Source organism: Elaeis guineensis, chromosome 6, assembly GCF_000442705.2.
Source record: "Elaeis guineensis isolate ETL-2024a chromosome 6, EG11, whole genome shotgun sequence".
In the NCBI taxonomy this organism is placed as follows: Eukaryota; Viridiplantae; Streptophyta; class Magnoliopsida; order Arecales; family Arecaceae; genus Elaeis; species Elaeis guineensis.
The window spans coordinates 70,096,669-70,120,405 of record NC_025998.2 but is presented as its reverse complement, the minus strand read 5'-3'; positions in this window follow the sequence as shown (position 1 = coordinate 70,120,405).

Genomic DNA, 23,737 nt, shown 5'->3' with positions numbered 1-23,737 from the left:
GCCAATTTGATTTTTTTTAATTTTGGACTTAGATTAATTAATGATGTAGATACTACAAGGACCTTCCTTCAAACTTAGTTGATAGAGTATATCAAGATCTTAGTGAGCTTGTTGTGCTATCTACAAGGCTTACTATAAGAAATTGACATGATATTGATCAAGTGCATATTGATGCTTATGACATATTTGAATAGTATTATTTTATTGTACTATCCACAAGGACAGCATTATTTAAGTATGACTATATGGGATTGAAGAGTCAACTTAACTAGAATACTATAGTTTGTTGTGCTATCTACAAGACTATATGTGATCTAGAGGCCAGAATGAAAGATGTTGAGAATTGTAAAGGTATAATTGGTAAATAGTTACCTACTCTTGAACTCATGAATACTTGTTGTACTATCCATAAGGTATTTATGAAGAATAGAGATCTCAACCCCACTAGAAAATATTAGTATGTTTTTCGATTTTCATATTTGAGGGCTATGAAGTTCGATAAAATAGTGGGAGATACAATTAGATAAAAGTTCTAGTCTAGTTGTGAATATCTTTATGAGTTATCTCCTTATATTGTATTCTTGTCATTGTAGATTAACTACACTTATGGCATCCTCACGATCCCTTAGAGGTATCTTAAATGCTAACAAGTTGATCGGATCTAACTATATCGACTGGTTAAAAAACTTGAGAATTATTCTTACTCAGGAGAAAGTCTCCTATATTCTGGATACACCTATTCTAGATTCTCTTAGGGAAGATGCTTCAGAGTTGAAAAGGGCCACATACAAGATGTGAAAAGATGACAGTGTAACTGTCAAATGTATCATGCTTGCCTTCATGAGCAATAAGCTCCAGAGGCAGTATGAGGATATGGATATTCCCTCTATTCTCCTTAATCTTAAGGAGTTATATGGGGAGTAAAGTCAAACTGCTCGATATGAGATATCAAAGCAGTTGTTCCGTGCCTGTATGACTGAAAGCTATTCTGTGCAAATGCATGTCCTAAAGATGATTGATTTGATCACTCATCTGGGACAGCTAAATTTTACCATGGATAGTGAACTGAGCCAGAATTTGATCCCGCAATCTCTCACTAACTCCTTTTCTCAGTTTATTATTAATTATCATATAAACAAACTGAACATCAACTTGCTTGAGCTGCTGAATATGTTAAAAATAGTAGAGAGCTATTTCAATGATGAAAAGACTTAGGTTCTTCATGTTGATAAGATCACCAAGAAGAAGATAAAGAAGGGTTCTAAGAAAAAGCTAAACCCTAAGGCTAGCATCTCCAAAAAGAAGGCAAAGAAGGTCTCCACCAAAAGTATTGGTTATCACTGTGTCAAGGAGGGCTATTGAATGAGAAATTATAAGGAGTACCTTGCAACTGTAAAATCAACAAATGTTGCTAAAGATTTATATATGATACAAACTAATTTATCATTAAGTACTTCAATGTCAAATTCTTGGGTATTGGATACTGCCTGTGGTCACACCTTTGCAAATCATTGTAGGGTTTACAAGGAATAAAGAATCTGAATAAAGGTGACTTATAGTTGTTCTATATATTTTTCTAATGAATATTATGGAAGTGCTTTTATTGATAATGGTCTTATGTTTCTTTTACTTAATAATAATGTGCTTCATGTTGATAATATGAAGAAAAGAAAGAGAGAGGATGGGAAAATCACATACCTCTGGCACTGTCGATTTGGCCATATAAATGAGTCAAGGATTAATAAGTTATACAAAGATAATTTTTTTGATCCTTATGATTATGAATCATATGAAACTTGTGAATCTTGCCTCATGGAAAAAATGTCCAAAACTCTGTTTACTGGACATGGAGATCGGACGAGTGACATTTTGGATCTTGAACATACTGATGTGTGTGGTCCAATATCGATTCAAGCCAGAGGTAGATACTCTTACTTCATGATATTTACTGATGATATGTCTAGGTTTGGATATATGTATTTAATAAAATATAAATCTGAAGTCTTTGACAAATTCAAAGAGTATCAAAGAATGGTCGAGAAACAAATAGGTAAAAATATTAAAGCTCTTCGATTAGATCGAGGAGGAGAATACTTGTCTAGTGAGTTTCTCGATTATTTAAAATAAAATGGTATACTCTCTCAATGGATACCTTCTTATACTTCATAATTAACTAGAATTATGGAAAGGAAGAATCGCACCTTATTAGATATAGTGCGGTCCATGATGTGTTTCACGGATCTTCTATTATCCTTTTGGAGATACGCCCTCGAGGCTGCAGCATATATTTTAAATAAAGTACCTTCAAAATCTGTTTCTAGCACTCCATATAAAATATGAAAAGAAAAAAGACCCAATCTTAAGCATCTTAAGATTTGGGGCCGTCCAACTTATGTGAAAGTTATTAATAGACATAAGCTGGATGCTAGATAAGAAAAATATAGATTTATAGATTATCCCAAGAAGAGTATAGGATACTATTTCTATAACCCTACTCAATAAAGGGTGTTTGTTGGTAGGCATGCCCTTTTCTTAGAGAAAGAATTTATCTAAGAAGGAGGCAGTGGTAGGTCTATTGAATTTAAAAAATTTCAAAATCTACAATCAATCCAGGATTCACCAGATGGTTCTTAACTAGATGTGCCTATTGTTGAGGCACAGCCACTACACACCTCTTCTCTGAAGATCGAGTAGAGTGTACAGTGTACTACTTAGATATGGATTTGTCATTGAGAATGACAATACAACCCACATCATTGAAAATGATGAGCCTACGATCTATTCGAAAGCTGTCATGAGTAGTGACTCTGACAAGTGACTCAATGTCATAAAATTTGAAATGGACTCCATGTATGCCAACCAAGTTTGGACATTGGTTGATGCACCTGAGGGTGTGACCCCAATAGGCTGCAAATGGATCTTCAAAAAGAATATTGGAGCAGATGGCCAGGTAGAGACCTATAAGGCCTGGCTTGTGGTAAAAGATTTCAGACAAAAATAAGGTATTGATTATGAAGAAACTTTTTTGCTGGTAGCCATGCTCAAGTTTATTCAGATAATGCTTGCTATTACAGCATACTATGACTATGAGATCTGGTAGATGGATGTCAAGACTACCTTCCTCAATGAAAATCTTGAGGAAAAAGTCTATATGACTCAGCCAAAGGGATTTGTCTCATGTTGGAGAGCAAATCAGGTATGCAAGCTAAATAGATCCATATATGGATTAACGCAAGCATCGAGGAGCTAGAATATCTATTTTGATGAGACAGTCAAATCATTTGACTTCATCAAAATATGGATGAATCTTGTGTGTATAAGAAAAGTAGTAGGAATGCTATTGTCTTCTTGGTCTTGTATGTGGATGACATACTGCTCATTAGGAATGGTATCCCGATATTACAATCGATCATGATTTGGCTATCTCAAAAGTTTTCCATGAAAGACTTGGGTGAAGCATCCTATATACTTAGTATAAAGATCTATAGGGATAGATTGAAAAGAATGCTAGGCTTATCCCAATGTAGCTACATTGACCTTGTGTTGAAGAGATTCAATATAGAGGGAAGTAAAAGAGGTTACTTGCCCATAGGTCATGGCATACAACTCTCTAAGAAGATGTCTCCTATGACACTTGAAGAGAGAAATAGAATGAGTTCTATTCCTTATATTTTGGTAGTAGAATTAATAATGTATGCTATATTATATACCAGGCCTGATGTGGCTTATGCCTTGGGCATTGTAAGTAGATTTCAAGCTGATCCTGGAGAGGATCATTGGAAAGCTGTGAAAAACATACTCAAATACTTGAGAAGAACTAGAGATATTTTTCTAATATATGGTGGATTTGATTTAAAACTGTAAGGTTATACCGATTCTAGTTTTCAATCTGATCCGGATGATAGTAAATCGTTATGTGAATATGTGTTCACCTTATATGGTGGTGTAATAAGTTGAAAAGGTTTCAAACAGCAAACTGTTGCTGATTCGATCACTGAGGCTGAATATATTGCTGCAAATGAGGCTACTAAGGAGGCCATCTAGATAAAGAAATTCATCACAGAGTTGGGTGTGGTTCCAAAAATTGAACAACCAATGCCCCTTTATTATGATAATACTGGGGCAGTTGCTCAAGTAAAAAAACTAAGGTCTCATCATAAATCTAAGCACATCCTAAGATGGTTTCACCTTATTCAGGAGATAGTCGAAAGACGCGACGTAATCGTAGAGCGAGTTGACACTAAGCACAATATAGCAGATCCATTCATTAAAGCTTTGTCAATGCAGCAGTTTGACCATCACCTTGATAGCATGAGTATCAAGTATAGGGGTGATTGGCTTTAGTGCAATTGGGAGATTGAAAGAATTATGCCCTACAAGCCAATCGCATAGGATTGTGATAGAGTGTTTATTATAATTTATCTTTCAAACTCATATAATTGATATTAATATTATTAATAAAATTGATATTTTTGATTCATTATATGCTGCATCTTATTAATTTTAAGATTATAATGAACCCCATAGGGTTGGGCAATGATTTTAGGACTGTGATGAGATCAAGCCAGTGAGATCTAAATCTTTGATAGCCTTGATCTAAAATATTCTTAGTCGTTAGTATATTGAGTCAGAGATCAATGATATTGATAAGACTGGCATGTCCTATGTATGTTCAGAAATAAAGGTGGTTGATCTCACAACAACTTGTGTGGTGACACTAATACAAGGATATGGGTGCTCATTAGAAAATAAATTTACTGAATTGACCTACGAGAGAATAATCAGATGGAGTCTTATTTACATGTCAACTAATAATTCTCTAGTGGGAGTTGTGTAAGTGATCCTTTGATCTGAGGTCACCTGGTACCTTATGTACATGGATCTATATTTTGGTTCACTACCTAACTTGATTCTCTGATCCTTGTATGGGATATTCTGAATATGGTAAAGTATGCATGGAGGCTGTAAGGGATCAATCATTCCTAATAAGGGGAGCGAACATCTTATGTGATCTCATAGGACGGTGATTCTGGAAGTCTTTGGCCAAAGCAAGGTGATAATTAGAAAAAGATTTTTAATATATCATCAATTGAATCAATTGAATCATCACCTTCAGATTGAGATACATAAAGATAAGTGATTGGGTTTGACATATTTTCATATCCATAGTTCATCTGGGATGTTATTTGACTGAAAGATTGAATTACACGAAAACTCACTACTGAAAGATATTTTGATAATTTTTTATCAAAATTTTAAATCTTTTAGATAGTTATGACACATTACTAGATGTCAATCTTGACTTATGAGTTTGATAAAAATTAAAAAAAAATTAATTCTGAAATCAATTTGGAAGAGTCCAAGTTGATTGGGACTCTTCGGGTGACCTAATCTCATCGGATTAGGATTATGTCGAAAGTCCGGATCCATTGCTAGCTAGATTTGAAACCCAATGGATCACACACTTTAAAATTTGATCTTAATCTAATTTAATTAGAGTTTAATATAAATTTTATGGATTAATTTGATATACTAGCATATTGTATTAACCCAAGTTCCCAAATTGGTTTGGTACAAAGTATTTGAGCTAATCTAGACCAGTTGGCTTTGACCTAATGGGATTGGGTCAATTTGAATTGGATGCTTATCCAATGTGGACTACTTTTAAGTGGAGAAGGACTTCTCCACATTCACTAAAAGCTACACAAAAATATAACTGCTGTCCACCTCAAATCAAGGTGAGAAATAAAGAGTCCTTCTTGAAGAAGGCTCTTTATTAAACGCATTGCCTTAGAAGATAAATCAGAAATCCTATGTTTTAATATCAAAAATAATTTTTTTATGACACAGAGAAAGAAGTGTCCTTCTATTCTAAGTATCTGAATCATCAAAAAATCACTCGATGATTTCATTTGGTGCATGGGAAGTTGGAGCACCAAAAGTTGGCATCCCTTCATCCCATGTAATGTCCCCTGGTCTTTTATTTATAGGGGATGGCCTAGATAGCTTTTGGCTGAGATTTTTGAAAGAGCCAGAGAGAAGGGATGTAGAAATCATAAAAAAAGTTTAAAAAAATTCTAAAAAAATAGAAGAGAATTTGAGTGGCAAAAGTTGCTACAAGTGTTGTTGGAGTATCCTAGGATTTGATTTTTCTATATATTAGAGCTAAAAATTAAATCCTAGGCTATGTGACATCTAAAGAGTGTCTTCTTGGTGTCATTTTGGTGGTAAGATCAAAAGCATCTGGGCTTTGATGCGATCATGATGCAAGTTTGAAACCGACAGTGTTCTTGAGAAGATAAAGCTGCGGCTACACACCAGTTGGGAAAGACCTTGGCCAACTTTCGTGCAGATCACCGTTGGAGGACTTCTACCTTATGATCTTGTGGAGGACACCAATGTGCCACTTTTCTATTTTGGTTAAAGTATAATATTCTATCTCTTTGCATGCTTGAATTTACTTTGATCATGTTCGGCAAGGTGATTCTAAGGTTTTGAGTTTGGCTCGATAATTTTATTTGATAAAGCTATTGATTTGAGTATTTTAAAAAATTTTAAAAATTATTTTTTGCTGTGTGGTCAGAACCCAACAAATGGTTCTACAGTGAGAGTGGTGCATGTGATCCTTTGACTTAAGATCACCATGGTACCTTATGTACATGGATCCTTACTTTGGTTTATTCCCTAGCACACCACTGAGATATGTGTGGGATATTTTGGATATGGTGAAGTATGCATGGTGGTTGTGAGTGGTCAATAATGAATCGATTACTCCTTTTAGGAGGAGAGAATATCCTATGTGATCTTATAGGATGATGACTTTGAGAGTCTCTAACCAGAACAGGGATGAACAGTAAAAATAGTTTCTACAGGTTTATCAACTGAGTCATCATCATCAGATTGAGATACATATAGATAGATATTTAAATTTTATATATTTTTATACCTATGGCCTTTCCGGGATGTTGTATGGTCGAAAGATTGAATTGCACGGTAACTCACCATGGAAAGATAATTTTGATATTTCTATAAAATTTTAAATCTTTCAGATAGTCATGACATATTACTAGATATCAATCTTGATTTATGGACTTACTAAAATTAAAAAAATTTATTTCAAAAATTAATTAGAAAGAGTCTTAGTTGATTGGGACTCTTGAGCTGACCTAATCCAATCGGATTAGGATTACGTCGAGAGTCTTGGTCCACTGCTGGCTAGATTTGGAACTCAATGAGTTATACATAGTAGAAATTTGGTCTTGATCTAATCTATTTGGATCTATAATAAATCTAATGGGTTAATTAAATTGCTAGCATATGAATTAACCCAAATTTTCAATTAGGTTCAGTGCAAATGTATTTATGCTAACCCTTTGCTTGTTCTTTGACCTAATGTGATTGGATTTGAACCATCTATTTATTAGTTAATTTATCTGATTTTTAATGAAAGAGTTTCATGTGAAATCACCTTTCTCCACACCAAGCCACATGCCATTTTATTTGGCACGCCCCATTTATTTTGGCATTTATAAGAAAGAGTCCTTCTTAACATGGTATCTTAATTTTCTTACCATATTTATGTGTCTCTTTTAATTCCTCATGTCATGGGATGACCCTTAGGATTGTGGGTGTAGATAAGAAGGAGGAGTCTTTCTCTGGGAAGGAAATTGAACACCATAAAAAAATGGGACGCCACATTTATTTTTGGCGTTAAAGAAGAGAAGTCCTTCTCTTTTACTTCCCTTAATTTTCTTACATGATTTCATATATTTTTCTTAAGTCTCATGACATATGATGACCCTTGGAATATGAGGCATGGAAGAGGAGGAAGAGTCCTTCTCTTGGAAGAAATTTGAATGCCAAATAATAAATGGGATGCCATATGATTGCATTGATATGGAAGAGTCCATAATATCATGGACTCTTGGTATTTGACGCCCTCCTTCTCATCCCACATGCCATATGATGGCATTATACTTTTTCTAAGCAGAGGAAGAGTCCTTCTGCTAGTGAATCACCTTTTATTCTATTCCATCCCTTTGAATTCCATGGTAAAAAATTATGAATTGTGTGTAAGAATGAAGGGACACCAAGAGTTGATGTCCCATGGTGTCACCCATCCTTTTCTATTTAAAGGGGGTGCTACACCTGGTTTTGATATGCCAATTTGGGCTATATTTAGGCATAGAAATGAGAGAAAAATGATGAAAAAAATCTGAGAAAAAGATAGAAAAAAGGGAGAGAAAAACAGAAAGGAAGGGAAGAGTGAAAATGGAAAGCATGACATGCTTGTCCAAAAATCAGATTGTTCATGTGTTGAACATAAAATCTGATTTGTGTGTGGTGAGATCTTTTGAGGAAGAATTTCTAAAGAGATCTTAGTGAAGGTCATAAAGCATACAAGTTGTGGTGCAACCAGTTCTTGTGAAGAACGATCGGCAGTATGCTTGCGAAGAAGGCTGTAGCACCATGTTAAATTGGGAAGGGCCCTGATCGCTCCCGCGTGGATCACCATTGGTGGGCTTCTACTTTGGAGTCTCATGGAGATATCAATATTACCAATTCATGATCTTTATGATGGTATATGACTTCTAATCTTCTCATGTTATATATGCTTTTGATATTTGATTGTAATTATCAAGGGATTCCTAGGGCTTTTATGTTCTGATAGACTAGTTTAAATATTAAACTTTATTTTCAATAGTTGAATGCATATTAAAAATTTTAAAATTTATATTCTTCTATGTCACCAAAATTCAATAGTCAGAGCCATCCTTAATTGACTCAATCAAATTTCATGTTATTTTTATGATATGGATTAGATCCTGTTCAAACTATGTCAAAATCAGATTTTTTGATTGATGTTTACTTGATGTTCTTGATGTATTTTTCTTTATGATAAAGTGTTATCAATCCATGTTCAAACCTTGGATATAAAATTCCATAGTCTTTAGACTTGTGTAACAAGTTTAGATTAGATCCAATAATCTAATTTTTGATGGAATTGAAATCCAGTGCATGTGATGTGCGGAGCCCTGGAATATTATATATGGATGTAGATTGCCAGGGCTTAAGATTTATGCATTTGATACATTTACCAATGATCCAAGGGCTAACCACCATGTTATTGGGCACTCACCATCATGGGTCATCCATTTTGGTTGTTGCCCGAGGAATGTATGGTGTCAGAAAAAATTTGATCATGGAAAGAAAGCATCAGACATGGATTAGAGTTTTTGCTGATAGATTTGTTTAACTATAATTCATTATTCTAATATGATTAGAATTAATGATTATAGATTAAATCAAAATTATAGTTCTAATTTTATTAGAAATTATGTTTAAATTTAGGTTAATCAAAATTATCATTTACCTAATTGGATTAGGATTTGAGTCATGATTGACCAAATCTATGTTGACCTAATCAGATTATGGTTAATCTAAGAATTGATCAACTTAACTCAAATGAATGACAAATAATTGACTTAAAGTTAAAATTTGGATCAAATATTGAACCCGAATAAAAAATCCTGGATAGATCCTATGTCCATAATTTTTAACATCTACATTGACATGTGTTTGAATGCTATCGCAATTGAAATAATATGAGTAGTTTGTTATAATATTTTATAATTAATATAAAATATATATTAAATTATTATGGACTATGGAACATCCATGTGATGGATGTATGTATGAACGCTTTTCTATTGACTGATTATATAAATACATCTGCAAGAGTTACAATAGGGGCTCAGTGCCCCTGATGCATTATATTATTAGCTGAACCTTTCTTTTGTTATGTTCCTAACTGTTGATTGGGATTCTTACATGTTGATGTAAGATAATCAAAAAAAAATTATTTGAAAATAGACTGAAATTGTTTCATTCTATTTTCAAATAAAGATCAAGCATTTACAGTAGACATTATGGTGATGAAGACTAGACTACTAGATTTTTGGAGAGCAGAGGCACATTAAGATTGATCATGAGATGGTTCAATCTACGATGCATATTGGGTTAGACCCATAGATCATTCTGTAGCTCGGATGATTTTTTCAAATGTCCATAACTATTTGTCTTCCTCTATATGCTCTTACTTGTTGGTAGTTACGAATTAGAATTTATATAGCATATGATGTATGTACATGTTTAGGATGTGCTTGAGACTTAAATTCCTCATTTAAATTATATTAAGTCATAATGGTGAAGTGTTAAGAACACTACCCATGCCTTCCTTCATGCTAAGTCTGTATTATGTTAAGAACTATAGTAGGCTTGTTGTGCTATCCACAAGGCTTGCTGTGGAGACTGATTTGATACTGTCTTGGTGTATAATAAAGCTAATTATACTTAGCTCATACTAGGTCAATAGAGTATGTCAAAAATTGTAGTGAGTTTGTTGTGCTATCCACAAGGCTTGCTATAGTATTTGATATGATATTGACTTAGTGATGCTTATGGCATATTCTAGTAGTATTGTCTTGTTGTACTATCTATAAGGATAGTATTATTCAGGTATGACTATATAGGATTGAAGGATATGATTTAACTAAAATACTATAGTTTGTTGTGGTATCCACATGGTTATAAGTATTTTAGAGGTAAAAGTTATGTTGAGAATTGGATGAGTTGCAATTAGTAAAGAGTTACTTACCCTTGAACTCATAGGAGTTTGTTGTGCTATCCACAGGATTTTTTATAAAGAATTGGGATCTCAACCCCACTAAGAAACTTCATGATGAGGTTTCTCAATTTCATACTTGAGGGCTATGAAATTTATTAAAATAGTGGGAGACATAATTAGATAAAATCCTCATTTAACTTGTGCATATCATCATGAGTAGTTCTCTTTTATGTTCTAATACACAAATTTACATCTTTACTATCACTACATAGGATCTTCTTTTTTATTGACCGAACTCCATGGAATAGTTGAGGAAAAAAAATGAATAATGTCTTCACTAGGGTATCTAATTTATTATTACAGCAATAATGAACATTAGAATTAAATTGCAAGAGCTGTCTTGCAAGTGTGAAGCAAGAGTAGGATACAAAAGTTGCATGTGCTAATATTTTGTATGAGATACAAATTAATTATTATTGAGTGTTTCAGCTTTAAAATATTGGGTATGTGATACCTTATATAGGTTCTATTTATGCAAAGTGTTGCTAGAACTATAAAGCTGAAGTAAGATGACTACTTGCCTTTTGGCACTGATGGATAGTCCATCATGCTGAAGCTGTAGGAACCTATGTAACCTTATAGTAAGATTTTAGAAACTAGTAGATCGCTATTATGTACCCAAATTTATCAAAAATATTATTTTAAATCTTTTGCTAATGTAGCATAGTTTTGAGATTAATGTAAAGAGTAAAAGTTACTCTCATTTCGATAAATTTTAAGACTATGATCTCATATTTCTATCACTTAATGGTGTTGTTCTTCATAATTGATAAGAATAAGAAATAAATATGTGATGGTCACATATCGCAGGGCAAGCAAGGTATTAGGTCCTAAACATATGGATATTCGAAGATTAATAATATCTTGACCCAGAGATTGACACTTCATATGTGATATGATGTGTTCTCTAAAATACTTCACAAATCTTATTGTCTGATTCTAGAAAATATCCTAAAAATTACTGTATATGTTAGATATCGTCAAAATCTATAACGAGCACTCCATATGAGATATGGAAAGGAAAAAAGGTAGGTTGCCCAACTAATGTGAAAAGTATTGATGTACATAAGTTTTGTGCTAAAACAGATTTATATATATATATATATATATATATATATATATATATATATATATATATATATATATATATATATATATATATATTAGTTTATAGGTTATCCTAAGAGTAGTATGTGATACTACTTCTACCACACTACTTAACAAAAGTATTTTGATGGTAGATATGCCACCTTTTAGGAAAAAAAAAATTTTAAGAAGAGAACAGTGGGAGGATAATTGAACTTGAAAAGTTCAAGACCTATGAACTATCCTATCATAACCTGTGGAATGTCCACAAATTGATCCTCAACCAGATGTGCTCATTGATGAGGTACAACCATGATACACACCTTCTTACCGAAAGTCAATTCGAGTGGGTAATGTACCACTCAAATATGGTTTGTCATTGAGAATGATGATACACCATACATCATTGAGAATGGTATTTCCTTGACCTATTCAAATATTATCATGAGTAGAGACTCTGACAAATGGTTTGAAATCATGACATCCAAAATATATTTCTGGTACATCAACCAAGTTTGGACTATTGTTGAAGCACCTATGGGTATGACCCAATAGGTTGCTATCAAGGATGTCAATTCAGAATTTTTGCTATTGCCATACACCATCTAGAGAGTTTGTCTCTAGTGGGAGGGCAAATGCATTTATGAATTCAGGCAGGTATTGAGAAGATGGTACCTCTATTTTTGATGAGATAGTCAAAATATTTGACTTTATCAAATATAGATGAACTGTGTATATACAAGAAGATAAGTGGGAGTCCTCTAACTTCTTAGTTATGTATGTGGGTGATATACAGCATATTGGAAAAGTAGTTTCGATATTGCACTCAGTCAATGACATGCTTATCACAAATATTTTCATGAAAAAGACTTGGATTAAGCATCTAATATACTTGGCATCTATAGGGATAGATGTAAGTGGATGCAAGGGCTTGTCCCGATCTAGGTACATGAAATTTATGTGGAAAGGGTTCAACATGAATACGTGCAAAGGAGTTTACTTACCCATATATTCGATATACCAAGCCTAATGTGATGTATGCCTTGTGCATAATCATTGATTTCAGACAAATCCATGATAGAATTTTTTGAAAACTGTGAAAAGTATTCTCAAAGTACTTGAGAAGTACTAGAGGAGTAGTAAATTGAGAAAATTTCAAATAGCTAACTGTATTTATTTCAGTTAAATATTGTTAGTAAAGATTGCTAAGGAAAGTCACTAGATGAAAAGATTCATCAATGAGTTGGGTGTGGTCTCACTAGAAACCCACGCATATCCTAGGCACTTTCACCTCATTCATGATATGATCATAAAATGAGTAAATATTAAGAACATCATAATAGATCAGTTCACTAAGCCTTACACAGCAGCAGTGTAATCACCACTCTAATTGCATGGGCATTAAGAACAGAGGTGATTAACTTTAGTGCAAGTGAAAGATTGAAAGAATAGTACCTTACAAACCAATCGTATAGGGATGTGAAGAGATTTTTCTTTTTTTTCTTTCTACTTATTTGTATGATATTAGTTATAATTATTCATGAGGTATTATGTTTTATCATTTGCTACATCATATTTTAATGATTATGATAAATTCCATAGATTAGGGCAATGATTTTAGGGCCATGATGAGATTATGCCAGTGAGACCTAAAATCTTGATAGTTTCAATTTAAAATAATTCCAATCATTGGATTATCGAGTCAAAAATTAATGATTCTGATAAGACTAGTACATCTTATGTATGCTCGATGGAGAGGATGGTTGATCTCACAACCACTTATGTAGTGACACTAATATAAAGATGTAGGTGCTGATTAAAGAATGAGTTCACTGAACTAACCCATCAAAAGAATATTTGATGGAGCCTTATAGTATGTCAACAGATGGTTCTTCAGTGAGAGTGGTGCATATGATCCTTTGACCTGAGATCATCATGATACCTTGTGTACATAGACCCTTACTTTGATTTATTCCCTAGCACACCACTTTGAGATGTGCGTGGGATATTCTAGGTATGCTTAAGTGTGCATGGAGGTTGTGAGTGATCAATAAGGAATCGATCACTTCTTATAGGAGGAGAGAACATTCTAGTAATCTTATAGGATGATGACTCTGAGAGTCTCTGGCCAGAGCAGGGATGAACAGTAGATATAGTTTTTACTGATTCATCAATCGAGTCATCATCATCAGATTGAGATACATATAAATAGGTATTTGAATTTGATATATTTTCACACCCATGGCCTTTCGAGATATTATGTGATCGAAGGATTGAATTGCACCATAACTCACCACGGAAGGATAATTTTGATATTTTCATCAAATTCTAAATCTTTCGGATAGTCATGATATATTGCTAGACATCAATCTTGACTTATAGACTCATCAAAATTAGAAAAATTTAATTCGAGAATCCATTAGGAAGAGTCCTAGTTGATTGGGACTCTTGAATTGACCTAATCTAATCGGATTAGGGTTACATCGAGAGTCTTGATCCACTACTGGCTATAAAATCTAGATTTAGCAACACATGGGATATGTTATGATCTGATTTTAGAAACGATCTAATATTAAAGTTAGATCTAATACAATTTAGATTGGATCTAAATTTTTGCATATATGATATGTGAATAAGATTAAATATTCTGAGTAGCAAAGTACTCGGATTGGGTAATCACCAGATCGTTTGGTCATAGGAGAAATAGGGTCACATGACCCTCTTTTCTCATTCAATAGGGTGCTCTTCATGGCATGTAGGGGTGTCACTATGAGGTCCTATGAAGAAGAAAGTAAAAAGAGAAAACTTAATTTCTTGCAAAACCCTATATCTTGAAACCTTAGCTGTTGTTGTATGTAGTATAAGTTGCGAAGAAACTAGTTACATCTAATCTTGATTAATCAAAATTGCTTTGATTAAAAATCATGAAAATTTTGATTTGATCTAAAGGATTTTGTGATTTAATGTAAAAGATTTACATAAGAAATTGTTTCATAACCTTAACCTATGTTGATGCTATACTTAATTAAGAATTAAGAAATATATTTTAGATCTAGAATTGTGATTAAAGATCTAATGACATTACATAAAATATGGGGCATGGGATAGCTCAAATCAGGTCCTTTAATTGGGTTAAACCTAAGGTTAAAATCAAAGACTCAAATAGACTAAAAAGACTAGTTGATCCAATTTAATCAATAATTGATTTAGATTAGATCAAGGATACTCTAGATCAAAAATAATAGTTGTAGTTGATCGAGTCCATATCTTTGATTAAATCAAATAGACTTTGATTCAGACTCAAAGGTTGAGCCCGAGTCATTAGGCTGATTAGATCGCTAGGTGACTTGAGAGGATCTTTAGACTAAAGTCCAAGTCTTTAGGCTTAAAATAATTCATATACTAAAGGTCAATTATTCTCTTTTCAGAAATAGCTAGAAAATTATCACTCTATTCATTGTTAGATAGTGACAACATTATTAAATCTAACTTCGATAGCCAGTATCGAAAGTTGAATATAATTTTTTGAGCAAATTAATCAAGAAGTCTCAAGCTAACCCAAACAGGCTTAAAAGAGAAATCAACAAATAGTTGTTGGTCAAGATGTTATTTGATAACTCCTTGAAGTTTCTCGATTGGTAATACTACCATCTGGGTATAGGATACTGATAGTGCAAGTCATGTTTGCAAATAGTTGCAAAATACTTTAGGATAGTAGAAGGTTTGAAAAAATGGCAAGAGACTCCTAAATGTAAGATATAGAAGTCTGTTTTAGTCTTAACATTAGGAATCATCGAACTTGTTTTCAACCCTGAAGATGTCATTTTTAGTGATTGTCACTATTATCCAATCTTATTGATGGTGTCAATAAGTATGATTATTGTAATATCATTGTGAATGATACTATAATAATGAGTAGACAATTGAAAATGATATAAACTCATTACCATAGCCTGTTAATATAAAGTACACATCTGACTAGCATCATAGATTAAACAATATCATCGAAGTCCATTTTTGGTATAGTTGACTTATTCATCTTTTATTGGAAAGGGTAAATAAGCCAGCGATGTTCTAAGTTATGGTACATATTGATGTATTTACACTGACGAACATTAATGCTAGAAGAGGGCTTACTACATCATTAAAATCTCTGATGACCTATCTTTGTATGGGTGTGTCTTGCTTATGAAGCATAAATCCAAATCAATTAAAATATTCAAATGATTCTATAATGAGATAGGAAAATGAATTGCAAAGAGTATTAGAATTCATCAGTTTGACTGATGAAGTGAATATCTTTATAGTAAATTTTGACATGTCTTTGAAAAAATTAGATTCTCTCTTAATGGACCTCTTCTGAGACATCATTATTTGAAAAGATATCCAAAAAAAAAAATTAAATCTTGTTAGACATGGTTTGATCCACTATGGGGTTTGCTGGTCTGACTGAAGTCTTGTTTTAGAGAACACTTGATATGTGCTTGAGAACATTCCAAGCAAATCGATCGCAAAACTCCATATAAAATATGAACTTGAGTAATTCGATATTCTCTTACCTTAGAGTTTGCAGTGTCAAATTTGTGTGAAATGTTCACTAATTGATTAGCTTGGATCTTGATCTGATAAATTTTATTTAACGATAAATCTTCTACCTCGACATCAGATGTTCATGAATCTTAAGGTATTCCTTTTGGAAAGGAAGTTTCTTGGTGAAGGAATGGATGCCTTTAAGAGCAAGCTTAATAAAGCTTGATAAGTAGGAGAACCAACTCTGACATAAACTAACAGAACTGAAATTGATTAGATCAAATCTGAAACCTGATGTAAAGGCATCCTTGAATAGATGTAGTAGAGTACGATATCAGTCAAATAGATACTTCGATTTCTAGATTCGAGATAGAGACTTGATCTCCGATACAGATGCAATACAAGGATCTAACATTAAGAAGTGGCTTGGAACCATTAAATCTGAAATAAAGTTCATAAAGATCAACAATGTTTGGATATTCGTTGGTTCACCTAAAAGGATAAGACCCATAAGGTGTGAGTAGATTTTAGATGGATAAGAGGTGCAGATGGAAAGGTGGAGACCTATTAATTCTATCTAATTACCAAATGATTTTATCAAAGTTATAGTATTAACTATGACGAGATGATTTTCTTATGGCAATCTTCAAGTCTATTTAGATTGAATCAAGCTTCTCAGAGTTAGAATATATATTTTGAATATATGGCTTCATTAAAAATGAAGTAGAATTCTGTATGTACAAATGGGCTAATAGTTCTGTAATATTATGTTTTGTGTGGTTTGGATAAAATTCTTTTAATCGAGAATGATATCCCTATAATATGGAGAATAAAAGTTTGGTTGTCATCTTTGTTCTCCATAAAGATTTAGAAAGTTATAAGAACCATCCTTAAATATTTATGAAATACTAAGGACCAATGGCTCATTTATGGAGAATCTGACTTAAAATCTATAGAATACTGATTCTAATTTTTAGTTGGATGGGAATGAAAAAGTTGTGTCAGATTGTATTTTTATCCTAAAAAGATGAGTGATATGCTGGAAAGGTTTCATGCAATAGTTAGTAGTCAATTTTATTTACGATATAGAGTTTTTTGCAGCATTTGATGCTGATAAAGAAGTTGTTTGGTTATGAAAATTCATCAGCAAGCATGGAGTGGCACCCTCCATTGATGGTCTAGTCTTTCTATATTGACAGCAGTACTGGAGCCACAGCTCAAGCTGAAGAATTGATGTTCAATCTGTGAACCAAATGCTTTCTGCATTGCAATCAACTTATTCAATAAGAATGAAATAAAATCGATCTTAGGAAGATTGACTGAAAGGAGAACTTGACCGACTCATTGACTAGAGCAATCGATCTAATGAGTTCGATCATCTAAAATGGAAGATGGGTATTTGATATCGATCTAATTAATTTTAGTCCAAGTGGGAGTTGTTGAAAAATATATTCTAAAGCCAATCATCTAGGTTGTAGATGATTGTGCTCTATATAAGTATATAAATTATAGAATGATAAATGTTATCTAACAGATTCATCATAAGGAATATATCTTCTAAAATAGAACTCATATATTATGATGAAGTCCTTACAACTACTTTCAAAATGATGAAGGAGGATTTATCATGTGGTTCTTAAATCCTATTCATGACCAAATGATACAATTATTACAAGGACAATAATTGTATCAAGTGTAGGTTGTTGTATACCATATTAGTTGGTTGTCCTCTTAACCAAGATATGTGGTGACACGGGTATGGCATACGAATGATATGTAAAAGTACATTTCACTTAGCGTGACTACTTTCAGAGTACTCTGCTGTCAAGGGTTGCTCTGATGGGATAGGGGTATATGTGTCTCTCAGATCTGAGGTCGTCTCGGTGACTTACAAGCAACTCACTGTGCTTTAGTGTCAGGCTACCCAAATTTCTAATTCAGTGATGGAAGATTTTTGGATATAGTCAAATACTTGTGAAGTTTGAGTGTGAGTCAAGATGGGATTGACCGCTTCAAGTAAAATTAGAGATGATGCATCATTGTGTTTCAATTCAGCAAAATTTTGACCAAAGTAGTCATAGTAAAGAATCATAGGATTTTTGAGGTTGAGACACAATGTTGACCACTCTTTCTGGGTTGACAGTTTATCCTTAGTCATTTTTGAGCATCAAGTGTCAAAGGGATGAATTATACAGTAACTATATCCATATGGGTTCTAGAGTGTTGCTAAGCATACATTCGACCTATCCGGATATCGGATCCCATTGCTAAATAGTTACATCGATTACTACAAAAATTATTCTTATACTACCAGCTTAGGTTCGAACCTTTGGGGTCACACACATAGAAATACTTATCTGATCAAATGACTGATCAATAATTATGAATTATTGAAAGGTTTAATTATCAATTTGATTGATGATTAATCTTATGCAAAGATTGCAATAAATTATTTACTAATAGTTAGTAAATTAAAAGAATAATTAATTAACAATATGATTGTTAATTAGCTCAATTTGATTGAGCAATGGAGATTAGATTAGATCTAATTGAATTAGATTCAATTAAATTATATTTGGATTAATTGGATGCAGCCCTATTAAATAACAGGACCTATTCTAATTGATCTTAGGGATGCATGAATATATATTTTATAGGCTTGGATTGGATCTAACCCTATTTGATAATAGGCTTTGATTAGATCAAATCCTATTGGATAATAGGCTTTGATTTGATCAAATGTCATTTAATAAAGGGCCTGATTGGATCAAGCCTTATTATCAAATAGCTTCCCAAAAACCATCAAAATCTCAATCCCTGGATCAATGAAATTTTTCATCTAACTAATTATGATTCAATTGGAGCTTAATAATTGGGTTAGGACCCAATTAGTTAGTTTGTTATAACTAATTCCTAAGTTAGTTATGATTGGATCCAAGAATTAGTTAAAATTTGACCAAGATCTTGAATCCTATTTGGAATAGGACTAAACCCAAACCAAGTCACCCCATGTGATAACTAAATCCTCTATGCCACATCTCTTCACGTTGCGAAGAAACCCCTTGCCCCATCATGAAGCACCACCCCCTCTCCTCTCTTCCTTCTGTGAAGGAGGCACCCCATCTCCCTTCTCCATGTCGCCTAAAAATAAAGAGGGAGCATCCAAGAGTTGGTTGCCCCAACATTTTACACACCAACATCTTGTTTCTCCTCTTCTTCTTGGTATGTTTTCTTAATATTTTCTTACTAATTTTTGGATATCAAAAAGATACTTTTTTGCTAATTATACAACAGAAAATTGAAGAAGAAAAGTTCTTCCCAAGAAGAGAAAGATCAAGAAAGAAGAAGGGTCTTCTTTCTGGCGTGCAGCCTTGAAGAAGAAGGAGTTCTTCTTCTAATTTTTTTTTATTTTTTCTCTAGATAAAAATCAAGTTAGATCTAACTTTTAACATGTGGATTTATAGAAGAAATATCAAAAAAAATCTGATTTGGTTTTGAGGCTTTTTGAAGTTTTAGATCAAGAAAGAAGATGGGTCTTCTTTCTTGCGCGCAGCCTTGAAGAAGAAGGAGTTCTTCTTCTAGATTTTTTTTATTTTTTTTAAAATAAAAATTAGATGAGATCTAATTTTTAATATAAAAATTTAGAGAAAAAATATCAAAAAAATCTGATTGGGCATTTGGGGCTTTCTTAAGTTCTTGATCAAGAAAAAAAAGGGAGAAGAAGAGAGAAGAACGGTTCTTCCCTTGGATTCTTCTTTTGGATTTTTTTGAATCTCAAGATTTTATGTGATTTTTAATATGAGAAATCATATTAGACCTGATTTTTATAATAGAAAATTAGAGAAGAAAAGTTCTTCTCAAGGGTGTGAAAGAAAGAGAAAATGGTTCTCTCTTATACATAAAAAATTGAGAAGAAAGGGTTCTTATCTTGATCTCTATTGTAGAGATCAGATACATGGATCCAGAAAGAAAAGGAGAGGGTCTCCTTATTCTTCAATTCCATCATGTCTCTCTCAAATCAGCCAATGGATGGTATCTTCGTGAGCTAGCACTCTCAGAGAGATCGATCAGTACGAGCACTTCATGTGGATACCCGTAGAGGTCAGATGCATGTGCGACTATCAAGCATCATGAAAAATCATCTATCATAGATTTCGGATGCAATGTTCTGCTATTCGCACTCAGGTATGAGATTTTGATCGTAATTAATTTTTAAATATAATCTAAATATGAATTGGATATGATCTAATTACACTTAGACATGTTCAGTATATGCTGATTTTAGATTTCAGATGTACATACATGCATATTAGTTCATGTCATAGATCCTATATGATGATTTAAATTTGATCTAAACATGCATTATAGATTAAATTATTTAATCTACATATGCTCCACTATAAAATTTTAAAAATGAATGCACATCACCCACCATATTTCCCTTCAGTTTCAGATCTGAAAGCAAGAGGAAATGATCTAAGGGTCTTTCAAAGGTAAACCCCCTAGATCTACAAGATTGCTGAATTTTCTTGTAGATTGTTTTATTCTAGGTGATAGATCAAAAATCAAAGCTTTCCTCAGACTCTTGTTGCTGGTTCCACGATCATCACGCATCAAGAAAAGAATCCAACACATTAATCTCTATCAAAGTATCATTGAAACTCTTTTTAATGGGTTAGAATAATTTCACTCTAACTCATCAAAGATTGTCGATCTAGAACAATCCTAGTAAGCTCTCACAATTCACTAGTGACACCTAGCAGTATGTAGTGGCAACTCAATAGAACTAAAATGAACCTCTAGGTGTAGTTAACATATGATTCAGTCTCTTTCTCGTGAGTCCCGACTAGATGGTAGGTTATAGATAAATTATCAAATCTCAATATCAGTCATATAATATATTCTATTAGCTCAAATCCAGTTGTGACTACTATAAAAACTTTTTTCCATCAAGCACACTACTGTGGCCATAGATTCTCAGACTTAACCTTTCAAATCTCATAGAACTACTCTTTTCTATCAAGATCAATAGATCCCATTTTGATGCACACCCTACTCCTATAGTGGATCAATTATTGCCAATATCCACTATAAGGGCTCATTGAGATCCATGTTTATGTATCAATCAAACTTCAATAGCCACACTGTGAGCAACAGTACCATCTCAAGTTAAAGGATTAATCACACAACTATAGCATCGAGATGATCACTGATGATCAAGTAGAAATCTAAGTGATCTCTCGTATGGTCACGCTCAGTACTAATTGTTCTTTAACAACTATCCACACTCATCGTCCAATGTCTTTATACTATAGACTAGAGATCCATCTATCCTAAAGGAAGTAATCTATGTGTCAGTCTATCTGGATCGATCATCATCTTCATGATGATTCTATGACCGGGAGCATCTAAGAATTAAATACATATTTCTAACTCTCAACACCTTGAGAAAATATATCGAAAATTAATTTCATGGATGATTCAAGGATACATCACACTTGAATAAAAAATAAACTTGCTCTTTTATTGATCAAATCAATATATTAAGTATAAAATTATATCTTAAATTTATTACAATGTGTCCACCATATTGGTTTCTAGGACATACATCTAACAATCTCCCACTTGGACTAAAGCCAATTGGCCACAAATCTAACTCCCATCTTCTCAAGGTGGATTTTTATTTTCGGTTGGCTCAACTGCTTAGTCAGTGGATCTACCATATTATCTATGGAGTCTACTCTTCGCATCTCGACATATTTTTTCAAGATAGTCACATATGATATAATACCAACGCTCGATGTTCTTCAATTTCTGATGAGACTTTAGCTCCTTAGCAAGTACCATGGCTCCATTGTTGTTGCAGTAAAGTAGTATGGCATCCGATGTCATAACTTCAAGTTCCATGATGAACTTTATGAACCAAAAGCCTTCCTTCACAGTATTCGAAGCAGTGACATACTCAGCCTCTGTGGTTGAATCCGCTATAATGGGTTGCTTGAAACTCTTCCAGCTAACTGTATCACTATTGCAAATGAACACATATTCTGATATAAACTTTCTATCATCAGGATTAGACATAAAGTCTAAGTCAGTATGCCCCATGACTCGTAACTCAGAATCTCCTCCAAAGACCAAGAACAAATCCTTAGTCCTTCTTAAGTACTTAAAGATATTTTTCATAGCTATCCAGTGCTCCTCGTTTGGATTCAACTGATACCTGCTCATGATACTCACAGTAAGAGTATTTGTTGGGTTTCGATGATGTAGTGAAATATAAATTTCAAAATTTTTAACATACATTCAACTATTAAAAATAAAATTTAACATTTAAACTAGTCAATCAGAACACAAAAGCCCTAGGAACCTTTTGATGATTACAATCAAATATCAAAAGCATGCATAACATGAGAAGATCAGAAGTCATATAGAATTATGAAGGCCATGAATTGGTAATCTTGATATCTCCATGAAACTCTAAAGCAGAAGCCTTCCAATGGTGATCCACACGAGGGCGATCAGGGCCCTTTCCAATTCATCATGGTACTACAGCCTTCTTCACAAGCTTGCTGCCGACCGTCCTTCATAAGAACTGGTTGCACCACAACTAGTATGCCTTCATAGCCTCCACTAAAATCTCTTTAGGAATCCTTCCTTAAAATATCTCACCACACAAAAATCAGATTTTATGTTCAACACATGAACAATCTGATTTTTGGACATGCATCTCATGCTTTCCATTTTCACTCTTCTCTTCCTTTCTATTTTTCTCTAATTTTTTTCTTATCTTTTTCTCAAATTTTTTCCATCATTTTCCTCTCATTTCCACACCCAACGATAGCCCAAATTGGCATATCAAAACTAGGTGTAGCACCCCCTTTAAATAGAAAAGGATGGGCGACACCATGGGATGCCAACTCTTGGCATCCCTTCATTCTTACATGCAATTCATAATTTTTTACTATGGAATTCAAAGGGATGGCATGGAATAAAAGGTGATTCACTAGTAGAAGGACTCTTCCTCTACTTAGAGAAAATATAACGCCATCATATGGTGTGTGGTATAAGAAGGAGGGCATAAAATACCAAGAGTCCATGATATTATGGACTCTTCCATATCAATGCAAATATATGGCGTCCCATTTATTATTTGGCATTCAAATTCCTTCCAAGAGAAGGAGTCTTTCTCTTCTTCCATGCCCCATATCCCAAGCACCATCATATGTCATGAAGAATTAAGGAAAATGCATGGAATCATGTAAGAAAATTAAGAGAAGTAAAAGAGAAGGATTTCTCTTCTTTAATGCCAAAAATAAATATGGCGTTCCATTTATTTGTGACATTCAATTTTCTTCCAAGAGAAGGACTCCTCCTTCTTATCTACACCCACAATCCCAAGGGTCATCCCATGACATGAGGAATTAAAAGGAATGC